This window comes from Eptesicus fuscus, chromosome 19 (assembly GCF_027574615.1).
Source record: "Eptesicus fuscus isolate TK198812 chromosome 19, DD_ASM_mEF_20220401, whole genome shotgun sequence".
Taxonomy (NCBI): Eukaryota; Metazoa; Chordata; class Mammalia; order Chiroptera; family Vespertilionidae; genus Eptesicus; species Eptesicus fuscus.
In genome coordinates, this window is record NC_072491.1 from 39,210,942 (window position 1) to 39,225,251 (window position 14,310).

Below are 14,310 nucleotides of genomic sequence, written 5' to 3' on the forward strand. Positions count from 1 at the left end.
CATTCCAGTTGCTGGGATTTTACATATAGACTAGAGGCCTGGTGCATGAAATTTGTGCACTGGGGAGGGTCCCTCAGCCCAGCCTGCCCTCTCTCACAGTCTGTGAGCCCTCAGGGGATTCCTACTGATGGCTTAGGGCCATGGTCGGCAAACTGTGGCTCGCAAGCCACATGCGGCTCTTTGGCCCCTTGAGTGTGGCTCTTCCACAAAATACCACATCCTGGGCGAGTCTATTTTGAAGAAGTGGCGTTAGAAGAAGTTTAAGTTTAAAAAATTTGGCTCTCAAAAGAAATTTCAATCGTTGTACTGTTGATATTTGGCTCTGTTGACTAATGAGTTTGCTGACCACTGGCTTAGGGGAATGGGGAGCAGGGAACAGGCCTAAGCCACAGTCTGGCCTTCCTCTGTGGCAGGTGACCGATGGGCTGATCAGGTTGGCATGGGCAGCAAGTGGCTGGCCCCGCCCCCAATTGCGCTATGGCCACTGGTGGCCTCCCTCTGTGGGAGGCAACCCCAGCAGGCCTATCTGGGGATGGTGCTGGGTGGCCTTGCCCCGAATCGCCCCGCTGCTGCTGCCGCCCGTGGCCTCCCTCTGTGGGAGGCGACCAGGTGGGTGATCAGGGGATGGCGCCAGCCCCCATCGCCCTGCCACCACCAGTTGTCGCCGCCCCCCCCCCCCATCACCATCCCCTCCCTCTGAGCCTTGGCTGGACTGGTGACACCTGCTCGCCAGCCCCGCCCCCCACTGACCAGTTGTTCTGCCATTCGGTCGATTTGCATATTACATTTTTATTATATAGGATTGCTTTACTTGGAGGGAGATTTATCCACCAAAATGAGCTCTAGAAGGAGTGTTTTTCAAGGTGTGGTCCTACATTTTAACAGGCAACCCAGATGAGTGTTATGCATTGTATTATTTGAGAGGATCTCCTTTGAGGTGTGACACTTCAGTAAAGAGACATTGGCTCATTAAAATTATGCCTTTGGCATGACCACATTCAGTATCTGATTTTTATTGTTAAAAATTGAGCACACAATATCTCTTTATCAATCTATATAGGCTCATAATGTTTCCACACCTTGAAAGTCCCCATACTCACAGAGCATTGAATGACTTTGATAAGTATTTTTAAGGGGTCATGCAGGAAAGCTAATTTAGGTGATAGGAATGTGTAGGAGATAGATAATATCCTAGATTAGGAGAAAAGATGGCACATTAGCCTTACATGGTGGTAGCTGAAGGCAGAAAAACAAACATTGCAGCAAAGAAAGAGCACTAAATCTGTCTTCTGTCCTAATTGTTTGGCTATTGCTGAACTAAGCAAGCTCCCTTACACTGTTCCTTTTTCTCAATACCTTCTCCCAATTATTACAATCACCCATTCAATGAAGTTGCCCAAACTGGAAAACCTGGGCTAATACCATTTGCTTTGTTTGCTTTCATCCCTGTGTAATCAGCCAAATAGTTCCGTCGGGTTTTCTCATAAATATGTCTCTGATCCACTGCCTCTGTCTAGTTCTAGTTCCCAACATCAGTCTCTCTTTTTCTTGGGTCCAAAAACACTGCAGCTGTCTAAATTGATCCTTCCCACAGCCACCAGAATGGTTCACTTAGAATGAAAGCGAGACCAGGATGCTCCCATGCTGGACATTCTTCACTTTCCCTTCTTCTGTGGAATAAAATCTAAGCTCCGTGCTATGGTATATAAGACCCTCAGTGGTCTGTCCTCTCCTACTTCTCAGGCTGCCGTGGACCCAGGCCTGACTGCCACTGCAGGCAGCTGGGACCTGGGCCTGACTTCTGCCCCAAGTCCCCTCTACCCCCCTGCCTGTGTCCGCTCCGGGGCTGCCCAAGCCATTGGGGTGGTGTGGCAACTAGGGCAGGCCCCCTGTCTCTGTCTCTGTCTCTGCTCTGGGCCTCACCTGTGCGCGCAGCCTCCTCTTGACTGGTCGTGACTGTTACGGCGTCCCGGCCTAATTTTCATATTTTATATATATATATATTTATTAGCTAGGTATTACTACCCTCCATTGTTCTGCAGACAAGGAAACAGACTGCAGAAGACTCAAGGAATGAGAACTTCCTGAAACCTACTATGTGTCAGGCATTCTTGTCATTGTTAGTTGGATTTTATAGCTTCATCATAACCCTGTCAGATAGGTACTATTACAAATGAGAAAACCCTACATTACAAATGAGAAAACAGGCCAGGGACATTAAGCTATTGGCCCACATTTATACATTCAGTGAGCGAAAAAACAAAACAAAAACAAAACCTTAGTACTGGGAGTTAAAAGCAGTTACATCTTTCCCTGAAGTCTGTATTACCTCAAAGATACAAAATCCTCTCATCCTTAATCTGTCCAAGGTCGCAGCATTAGAAGTAGGGTGAATTCTGACTCTAAGCTTGGTTGTTCTTTTTATTACATTCTGCCTCTGCTGTGTGGCTTTAGTTCATTTTCTTCTTATGTCCACTGGAAAGGTAGAGAAAACAGGTCAAGTGTTTGTTCTTTATGAGACAATTTCAAATCCATGTGATTAAGCAACCTTGTATACTCCTTGTTACTAGACTAAATACTGTACTAGCAAATCCTTTATCCTTTGCTTATAGATCATGGTTTTAGCCTCTAATATTTTTGCTTATCCTTTTTTATTGTGACAAAATATAACATAAAATTTATCATAACCATTTTAAGTATACAGTTCAGTAGTTTTAAGTATACTCATATTATGTTGAAACAGATCTCCATAACTTTTTCATTTTGCAAATCTGAAATTCTATACACATTAAACACTAATTCCTCCTCTTCCCAGCTCTTGGCAACTACCTTTTTACTTTGTTTCTATGAATTTGACTACTTTAAACCCTTCATATAAGTGGAATCACATAGTATTTGTTTTTTTGTGACTGGCGTGTTTCACTTTGCATAATGTACTCAAAGGTTTATCCATGTTGTAGCATGTGGCAGGATTTCCTTCCTTTTTAAGGATTCATATCCTTTTATTTTTTGTATTGCCTGTTACTGTACATTAAAGAAAATAGCACAAGCAGGTCTATTCTGAGGGTCTGTTTCCTGACATAGAGGCCCTGCAGTGTTCACAAAGAGAAGAGTGTTGCTCTGGAGAATGAAATAATATGGCCTGATTTCATGTTCATTACACTCATATGACTTGAAGATGTTCTTGGGTGATTGTGAGGGAAATTTCATATTATAAAACCCATATTCTGTGTCCTGAATTACTGAACATTGCCTGCACAACTGTATCTACAAAAGTATGTTTCCAAGGAATTTCACTAAGAAAGGGAATTTTAACCTCTGTTTTGAAGGCTGAATCACAGCTTTGTGCTTGGAAGCTGGGATTTCTTTCTATATACCATGTGGAAAGCATATTCCCCAAGAGATTAGAACTCAGGAGATTTTAAAACTTGTTCTTTAGATATGTGCTCAAATGCAGTACATTTCTGCCCATTTTTCCCAAATGTAGGTGTCACTTTCCCTTTTATAAAAATTGTTAATACTTGCTTAAACATGAAGACAATTTTATCTGTAGGATTTTAATGTACCACTTGGACAAAAAACTGCTATTCTTGCAAATGGCTTTGTCATCATTTTTTTTCTCTTTTATTTATTTATTTTTTTTGAGATACCTTGCTCAGCTTCCAGAGAATTTTACATCTGTTTAGTCAACATAAAAGACAATCTAATTTTGACAGTGAGAAAGAAACTACCATTTGCTGAATGTGTGTGCTCTGGGGTAAGGCATAGCCCCCAAATTTCAAGGGTATCTCTCTTTAAGAAGAGAACCACCAGCAGATGGAAATCTCCCTACATGGAATCTTCTTCCAGACAAATGGCAAGTACCTAAGTAAACTGATACCTCAGTGCAGTCACATGCCAGTTCAGGGAAACCTGATAGCTTTGGCTGGGTAGGAACCCATTTAACATTATCTCTCAGCTATTATCTCATCTCTTCATTCCATCTGACAATTCTCCAATTCAGCATTTTGTGTAACCACCCTAAAGGTCAAGGATGGCTACTAGGGTGGGTGCTTTGACATGATCCCTGGGTTTGGTATTAGGAGCAGACATTTTTTTTTTTTTTTTTTTTTTAAAAGGCACTCTCACCCCAGCAATCTCTCTCTCTCTCTCTCTCTTTTTTTTTTTTTTTTTTTTAAATATATTTTATTGATTTTTTACAGAGAGAAAGGGAGAGGGATAGAGAGTTAGAAACATCGATGAGAGAGAGACATCGACCAGCTGCCTCCTGCACATCCCCCACTGGGGACGTGCCCGCAACCAATGTACATGCCCTTGACCGGAATCGAACCTGGGACCTTTCAGTCCGCAGACCGACGCTCTATCCACTGAGCCAAACCGGTTTCGGCAGGAGCAGACATTTTTAACAAGCAACTTATGTTGACTGCTCTCCACTGTGTCCTTGACAGGGCTATTTGCTGTACTCACCTGTCAGCTCCTGGGCTTGGCTAGCCCATGTTTTGGGATGCTAAACCTTGAATTATAGTAACTTGTGAGAAAACCTTGAGGTGGAATTTTTTTTTCTTTATTGATGAAGGTATTACATATGTGTCCTTATCCCCCCATTTCCCGCAAACCCCCCCCCCTCACTCATGCCCTCACCCCCCTGGTGTCTGTGTTCATTGGTTAGGCTTATAGTCATGCATGTAAGTCCTTTGGTTGATCTCTCCCCCTTAGCCCCACCCTCCCCCGAGGTTTGATGGTCTGATCGATGCTTCTTGAGGCAGAATATATTGTTGATGTTTTATTTAAATAAGAAACATGGAGCTTTCCCCAGGACAAAAAACCCCACACAAAAACAAAATAAAACAAAGAAACACAAAACAAAACAAAAAACAACAACAACCTGTAGTTTTAAATTTGGTTGGTTTGTTTAGTTGTCTTCATACCCTCATTTGTCCTCTGTGGACTAGGTCTGGTGGTAGCTTCTATGATACCTCTGGATTCTTTGCTTATAAAATCCACCGGCAAAGTACTAACCTTCCAGAAACTGGTTGAGTTATGGAAACTCTCGAGGCCTATAGCTATTTTATTTTTGTGCATATTTTAAGATTTATTCTCTTATAGGAAAGTTTCTTTGAATTTATACTTTTTTTCATTGAAGTACATATATCAAGATACTTTTGGCTACAACAGAAAACCCATCTCAAACTGGTTTAAATAATAAGGATATTTGTTACTTGCTATAATAGTAAATCCTGAGATAAAGCAGTCTTGAGGGTTGGTGAATTCAGTAGATAAACAATGTTATTGGCCACTGAGATTGTTCTGTGTGTCCGCTTTGTCAGTCATAGCTTTGGCGCTATCCTTAGGCTCCTTCTTTTGATCAGCATCATCCAGGAGAAAGACTCACTTCTGTACCCACAACTTCCTGAGAGGCCTGATAAGGGTTAGAATGTTTCACTAGGAGTACTTAGTTGGGCTGGAATTAAGATTAAGGAGAAATTCACAGTGTTTATTACAGTATCTGTAAAACTCATTTGTACCTCAAATCTGTTTTTTTTTTTTTAACTTTTTATTTTATTTTTTTAAAAATATATACTTTATTGATTTTTTTTTTTTTTTTTTTTTTTACAAAGAGGAAGGGAGAGGGATAGAGTTAGAAACATCGATCGGCTGCCTCCTGCACGCCCCCTACTGGGGATGTGCCCGCAACCAAGGTACATGCCCTTGAACAGAATCGAACCTGGGACCCTTGAGTCCGCAGGCTGACACTCTATCCACTGAGCCAAACCGGTTAGGGCTACCTTTTTATTTATTGATTTTTAGAGAGAGGAAGGGAGGGAGGGAGGATGGGAGGAAGAAGAAGACATCGATTTGTTGCTCCATGTATTTATGAATTCATTGGTTATTTCTTGTATGTGCCCTGACCTGGGATCAAACCTGCAACCTTGGTATATCGGTTCAACACTGAAACCAACTAATCTTCCCAGCCAGGGCTGTACCTCAATTCTGTTTTTATGTTGATCTATACACGCTTTTAGTCCCTGGGATATTTAAGGGAAAAAATGCTAAAATAATAGTCATTTCTAATGTAAGATTAATAGTGAAATTCCTTTTACATGAGTAAAAAAAATTTTGGTATAAAGTCACAGGGTTTGGGGCAGGTCAGTAACTAAAAAATGCATATCATTTTGATTACCCTTTACAAAAATTACTTCAGGCATTATTTGTACTATGAAAAGCAGGCATTTATTTTAATAATTTAAAGACATAAGACAATAACCTGAAATTTTTTAAAAGAAAATTTTTTTATTATGAGTGATATTCGGTAAGTCTGATGAAATCATAGCACTATCTTTTTTTATTTTCTGGGTCTCAGTTTCTAACTGTGTAAAGGAAGGCCTGGGTGATTTCTCAGATTTTAATAAGGATATAATTAAAAGTAAATATTTCTGCCTATTTAGGTATTTACTTGGTAAAGAAACGGTTCACCAGCTTTTCATGAACTTTCTGTTTAATGTACATGTCAAAATTTGGTTTTATGCTGTGTCATATTCAAAATTATTTAATCATCCATTTGATATTTTTAGAAATAATTTATTTGGCAAAAATTTCAAACTTACAGAAATTTTTCACTTAGCGACCCCATTCAGGTTTCCCCAATTACCTCATTGATATCCTTTATAGCAGGAACATCCGGGATCACACCCTATAGCCAATTGTCATGTCTTCCCAGAATTTTTCAATCTGGAACACTTCCTTAGTCTTCCTTTGAGTTTCATATCCTTGAGATATTGTAAGGTCACAGGTCAGTCACTTTGTAGAATGTCCATCAATTTCAGTTTTTCAAATGCTTCCTCATGATCAAGTTATGCAGTTTGAGGCAAAAATACTACAGAAGTGATGATATGTTACCATTGCATTCCAATTGGATGGCAGATGATATTGATTTGGCCCATTGCTGGTGGTGTAATCTTGATCACTTGATTAACATAATGGCTTCCAGAAATCTCCACTGTAAAATTGCTTTTTTTCTTTGTAATTATGTAAGTGTTTTGTGTGGAAATACTTTGGAACTAAATACCTATTCCTCACCACACTTTCACCCACTAGTTTCAGCATTCATTGATATATCATACTTGAGTTAATTATTATGACATTTTTTTTATATCCTTTTAAAAATTTTTATTGAATATATTGGGGTGACATTGGTTAATAAAATTATATAGGTTTCAAGTGTACAATTCTATAAGACATCATTTGTATATTGTATTGTGTATTCACCATCTGAAATAAAATCTCCTTCTGTCACCATTTATCTCTCCTTTAACCTCTTCTACCTCTCCCCACCCCACTTCCCTCTGGCAATCACCATATTGTCTGTGTCTATGAGTTTTTTTTTTTTTTTTTTTGCTTAATTCCTTCACCCTTTTCCACCCAGCCCCTCAACTCTCTTCTTCTCTGACAGCTGTTAGTCTGTTCTCTGTATCTCTGAGTCTGTTTCTATTTTGTTTGTTTATTTTAAAATATATTCATTTTATTGATTTCAGAGAGGAAGGGAGAGGGAGAGAAGAAACATCAATGATGAGAGAGAATCATTGATCGGCTGCCTTCTGCATGCCCTACACTGGGGATCAAGCCTGCAACATGGGCGTGTGCCCTGACTGGGAATTGAACCATGACCTACTGGTTCATAGGTCCACGCTTAACCACTGAGCCACATCAGCTGGGCTGTTGGTTTATTTTGTTCATTCGATTCTCACAAGTGAAGTCATATGGTATTTGTCTTTCTCTGATTAACTTATTTCACTTAGCATAATACACTTCAGGTTCATCTATGCTCTTGCAAATGGTAAGACTACCTTGTGTTTTACAGCCAAGTAGTATTCCATTGTGTAAATGTATCACAGATTTTTTATCCACTTATCTACTGATGGACACCTGGGCTGCTTCCAAATCTTGGCTATTGTAAATAACACTGCAGTGAACATAGGGGTGCACATATTCTTTCAAATAAGTGTTTCAGGTTTTTAAAGATATATTCCAAGAAATGGAATTGCTGGGTCATAAGGCAGTTCCATTTTTAATTTTTTGAGGAAACTCCATACTGTTTTCCACAGTGGTTGCACCAATCTTCATTCCCACCAACAGTGCACTAGGGTTTCTTTTTCACCACATCCTCTCCAGCACTTGTTTGTTGATTTATTGATGGTAGTCATTCGGACAGGTGTGAGGTGATATCTCAATGTGGTTTTAGTTTGCATTTCTCTGATGATTAGTGATGTTGAGCATCTTTTCATATGTCTATTGGCCATGTGTATGTTCTCCCTGGAAAAGTGTCTACTCAGGCCCTTTGATAATTTTTTAATTGGATTGTATGTTCTTGCCTCCTTTGTCAATGTTAATTAACCATAAAGGTGTGGGTTGATTTCTGGGCTCTTAATTCTGTTCCATTGATCTATATGTCTGTGTTAATGCCAGTAACATGCTGTTTTGATTACCATGGCCTTGTACTGTAGTTTGATATCAGGAAGCATGATACCTCCAACTTTGCTATTCTTTCTCAATTGCTGAGGCATTTGGGGTCTTTTGTGGTTCCATATACATTTTTGGAAATTTGTGGCAATTCTGTGAAATACGCCTTGGTATCTTAATAAGGATTGCATTGAATCTACATATTGCTTTGGGTAGTATGGACGGTTTTTTTTTTTAGTTTTTTTTAAATTTATTGATTTGGAAGAGAGGAAGTGGCGAGAGAGAGAGGAAGAGAGAGACAGACATTGATTTTTAAAAAAATATATTTTATTGATTTTTTACAGAGAGGAAGGGAGAGGGACAGAGAGTTAGAAACATCGATGAGAGAGAAACATCGATCAGCTGCCTCCTGCACATGCCCCACTGGGGATGTGCCCGCAACCAAGGTACATGCCCTTGACCGGAACGAACCTGGGACCTTTCAGTCCGCAGGCCGACGCTCTATCCACTGAGCCAAACCAGTTTCGGCAGTATGGACGTTTTAATGGTGTTAATTCTTCCTTTCCATGAACATGCTAAATGCTACCACTTCTTTTCTTTTCTTTCTTCAGTGTCTTGTAATTTTTCAAGTGTAGATTTTTTACATCCTTGGTTAAATTGGTTCATAGGTGTTACTTTTTTATACAATTGTAAATAGGATTGTTTTCTTAGTTTCCCTTTCTTATAGTTTATTAGAGGCCCGGTGCATGAAATTCATGCACTCGGGGGGCTGGTGTCCCTCAGCCCGGCCTGTGCCCTCTTGCAGTACGGGACCCCTTGGGGGATGTCTGCCTGCCGGCTTATGCCCGCTCCCCAGAAGCCAGCAGTCAGACATCCCTCTCGCAGTCCAGGACCCCTCGCTCCTTACCACCTACCTGCTCACTGCTCCTTACTGCTAGGCTCACTGCTCCTTAGCGCTGCCATAGAGGCAGGAGAGGGTCCCGCCACCACTGCTGCGCTCGTCAGCCATGAGCCTGGCTTCTGGCTGATTGGTGCTCCTGCTGTGGGAGCACACTGACCACCAGGGGCAGCTCCTGCGTTGAGCATCTGCCCTCTAGTTGTCAGTGTGCATCATAGCAACCGGGCGTTTTGGTTGTTACGCCATAAGGGTCACTTAGGCTTTTATTATATAGATTGTAAAAATGCACCTGATTTATGGGTATTTATTTTATATCTGCTACTTTACTGAATTCATTTATCAGTTTTAGTAGTTTTTTGGTAGAATCTTTAGGTTTCTCTCTGTAGAATATCATGTCATCTGCAAATAATTAGAGTTTTACTTCTTCCTTTCCAATTTGGATGCCTTTTATTTCTTCTTCTTGTCTGATTGTTGTGGCTAGGACTTTCACTATGTTGAATAAGAGTGTTGAAAGCAGACATCCATCTTGTTCCTGATCTTATGGGAAACACTTTTAGTTTTTGCTTGTTAAAAATGGCTGTGGGTTTGTCATATATGGCCTTTATTATGTTGAGGTATGCTCCCTCTATTCCCCTTTGCTGAGAGATTTTATCATGAATGTGTGCTGGATTTTATAATTTTGTTTATGTGATGTATCAAATTTATTGATTTGTGGATATTATACCAATCTTGCTTCCCTGGAATAAATCCCACTTGATCATGGTGTATGATCTTTTTAATATATTTCTGGATCTGGTTTGCTAATATTTTGTTGAGGATTTTAGCATTTATCAGGAATCTTGGCCTATAATTTTCTTTCTTTGTAGATTCTTTCCTGATTTTGGAATTAGGATAATACTAGCCTCATAAAATGAGCTTTGGAAATTTTCCCTCCTCTTGAATTTTTTGGAATGTTTGGTAAAATTCACTTGTGAAGCCATCCAGTCGAGGGCTTTTGTTTGTTGTGAGTTTTTTTTTTTTTTTTTAATTACTGCTTCAATTTCATTAGTTGTAATGGGTCTGTTCAGATTTTCTGATTCTTCCTGATTCAGTTTGGAAGATTGTATGTTTTTATGAATTTATCCTTTCATCCACATTGTCCAATTTGTTGACATATAGTTGTTTGTAATATTTTCTTACAATCCTTTGTATTTATTTGATGTCAGTTGTTATTTCTCTTTCATTTCTGATTTTACCTACTTGGATCTTCTTTTTTTTTTCTTGATGAGTCTTGTTTAAGGTTTGTCAGTCTTGTTTATCTCTTCAAAGAACCAGCTCTTGGATTCATTGATCTGTTGTATTTTTTTAAATCTCTATTTTGTTTATTTCTGCGTTGATCTTTATTGTTTTCTTTATTCTACTCACTTTGGGCTTTGTTTATTGTTTTATTTCTTGTTTCTTTAAGTGTAAACTTAGACCATTTACTTGAGATTTTTCTTATTTTTTGAGATAGGCCTGTAGTGCTATGAAGTTCCCTTTTGGGAATGCTTTCGGTGACCCCCATAAATTTTGGATTGTTGTGTTTTCATTTGTCTCAGGGTATCTTTTGATTTCTTCCTTGATCTCATTGTGAACCCATTCATTGTTTAGTAACATATTATTTAGCCTCCATATCTTTGTGTTTTGCATTTTTTTTCTTGTGATTGGTTTCTTGTTTCATGCCATTACTGATAACTCCAATTTCAATTCAATGCCACAAGTTTCTTCTCAATTATTGAGAAACCTGGCTCCCATTATCATCAATGTATTGACATAATTGTTTAATCCTTTGTATGTAGCTAGCTTCTGACCTTGTCATGCTGTCCCTGCTTTTGTACTCCAACATCATCTTCAGCTAGACTCTTACTACCAGCTGTAGCCAGGCTGCCCCTGCTACCATCTTTACGGGGCTCCATTACTGAACTGCTCAGGCTGCCTTTTCTGCCCAGTTCCAATGTCATTCTCCTGAAATACCACCATTATGGATGGGGTCTGCCCAATGACTTTTGGACTGAAGAAGGAGAGAAGACAGCAAGGAAGAAAGAAGAACGAAGACCTGAAAAATTATGGGTTAAAATAAATAGCAGGGATTTGAACTATCATTAAAGTTAGGATTCATGTGTATGGTTTGCTGTTTATTGCTCACTAGTTTCTTTTAAGTTATATATTAAAGTCTACTTTAACAGAAATTAGCACAATTCCTTCTTCAAAATAGGATTATACAGACTTAAACTATTATTTAAAAAGCATAATGAAAATTGTTGCAGGTAATCTGCATTTGTCATATGAAGTCACACATACAAGTATATGTACACCTAATACAACAGATAAATGCAGACTTCTACTATGAATATCTTAAAGGTAAGTATAGCATAAATAAATTGCCTGAATTGCTTCTTGTATGTTATGTCTAAGTTTTCTCATTAGTAAAATAGAATAGTACTTATTTTTCAAAATGATTTTTAGAATTAAATGAGTTGATAAAGTCAAAGTCCTTAGAATAATGACCAATCTTTAGTAAACAGTATTTTAATTGTTGTTATTATTATTTTATTATTATTACTAGAGGCCTGGTGCATGAAAATTCATACACTGGAGGGGGGTTCCTCAGCCCGGCCTGATCCCTCTCACAGTCTGGGAGCCCTCAGGGTTGGGAGGTGATCCAGCGATCAGGGGAAGGCGATGCCCCCATCACACCTCTGCTGCTGCCACTGCTGGTAGAGCAAGCCTCGGCTGGCCCTGGTTACCTGAGCCTCGGACAGCCCTGGGTGGCTAGGCAGCCACCATCTGAGGCTTGCCTGTGCCTCAGGCTGGCCCTGGGCAGCTGGGCAGCTGCCATCTGAGGCTTGCCTGTGCCTCGGGCTGGCCCTGGGTGGCTGGAGGTGCTGAGGGGACTGGGGGACTCTGGCAGGGCTGAGGGGACTGGGCACCGCCATCTTGTGGCTGTGGGTGCCACCATTTTTGAGGGAATGGCAGTCAATTAGCATATTTCCTCCTTATTGGCTGTGGGCGCTGCAATCTTTGTGAGGGTGTGATGGTCAATTAGCATATTCCCTCTTTATTAGATAGGATTTTATTGCCATATCTCTTTTTTTGATAAATATTTGTCATTTGTATAAGTTTTTACTGTTATATCTCTAACTTCTTTAAAAGTTGCCGTAACAAACCTGCTCTAAACTTTATTTACAACATTTCTTTTTCTATATGAATTGATGATTAAATTTTTCTCCTCCTTCTCTGTCTCCTGCACAGACATTCTGTTGGCAGGTAGTTACTTAAGCTATCCCCCGTTTCCCTATAACTCTACTCTGTTTTCACCCTTTTTTATTCTGTTGTTCATAAATGACTTATTCAAGTTCTGGGGGCTTTTCAGAATCTAGAACTTCTGAACCCAAACAATTTGTTTCAGGCTCTGGACTTGGTTGTGTGACCTTGTGAGAAAGTTGCTCAACTAACCTGAGCCCCAGGTTTCTTAAACTATAAAATGGAACTAGGTAGTTACCTCATAGGGCTATTATGTGGTTTAAATGAGAAAATTTGATAAAGCACTTAGCATTGTGCTCAAAATAATGTTAGCTATTTTTATGTTATGATTATGATACCAAATTGGAAGGGTTGATTCTGGCCTTCTCTACCTTAATTTTCGTTTCTCTCTTGGATGTCTTTCTTTCACTTCTTAAGTATTTGCTGTAATGCTGAGAAAAGTGGATACATGCAGTTTCATACATGTTAGTGTCTGAAAAAATTAAAATTTTGGATGTGTTAAAGTGATATAATTAGTTTAGGATTATGAAATCCAAGATAAAAAACTACTGAGAGTCTATATAATGTTTTTAAGAGCATGGAATCTGGAGCTGGACTGCTTGGCTTTGAATCCTAGTTCTTCCACTTACTACTTGTGGGACTTTAGACAAGTTACTTAACCTCTACTACATCAGTTTCCTCATCAGCAAAGTGGGGATAATAATAAAATACTTATTTCATAAGGCTGTTGTGAGGATTATGTAAGTTAAAATATGTTAAAGTACTCAGAGTGGTACTTTAGTAAGCACTGTATATATGTTAGCTATTCAACTACTGATCAGTAATGGCCTTTCCTTGAGCATGGAGGTTTTTCTGTGTCCACAACAAAATTGTTTTTATTTCCTCTTATATAGATATTCTTTATCATTGTATGTAGGAAGTTGAATATTTGTAGTATATGTGATAATATAATTATAGTTTTATCTAATTTTGTTTTTTTACTTATTTATTCCGATACGATAAGATTGATTGTGGTGTGGGAGAGACCTTTTCTCTTTAGCCTCTATCCACATGACCAAGTGAGACAGGAGTTGAACCAAAGCATGTTACCAATGTAATTCACTGGAGGATGTCCAGATGGCTGGGAAGCAGTGATGGATGCCTCACCTTTCCTCCATGTGACTCAGATGTTTAAAGAGCCATGGAGAACTAAGTCAACCAAACATTTTGGCTCAGTTCATTTTGTTTGTAGCATAAAATCTCACATACTCTCTTAAATCACTGGTGCTTTTTCCCCTAGCTGATTAGTGCACTGAGGTTAGAATGTTGTATTTTAAACTTGAAGAAACTAACAAAACAGATTTTTAAAAATGGGTCTCACAATATTTTGGTATAAGACCTATTTCTTTAAAAGTATTTTGTTAGTTTTAGATAATTTGGGCCAATACAGATTAGGATTTGGATATAATTGTTATTTAAAACATAGGTTATAATTAACATCTGTTCCTATTTTTCTTAGAGGCAGCAAGGTATGGTATAAAGAACATTCATTCATTAAACAGATATCTATTAAGCTCCTAATACATGCCAGCCAACTGTGCTGGGTAAAGAGAAAGTATGTGTGCACACACACATAGTCCTCCCACACCCCAGATGAAAATATATTTCTTCTCTTATTACTTCATCTGGTGGGG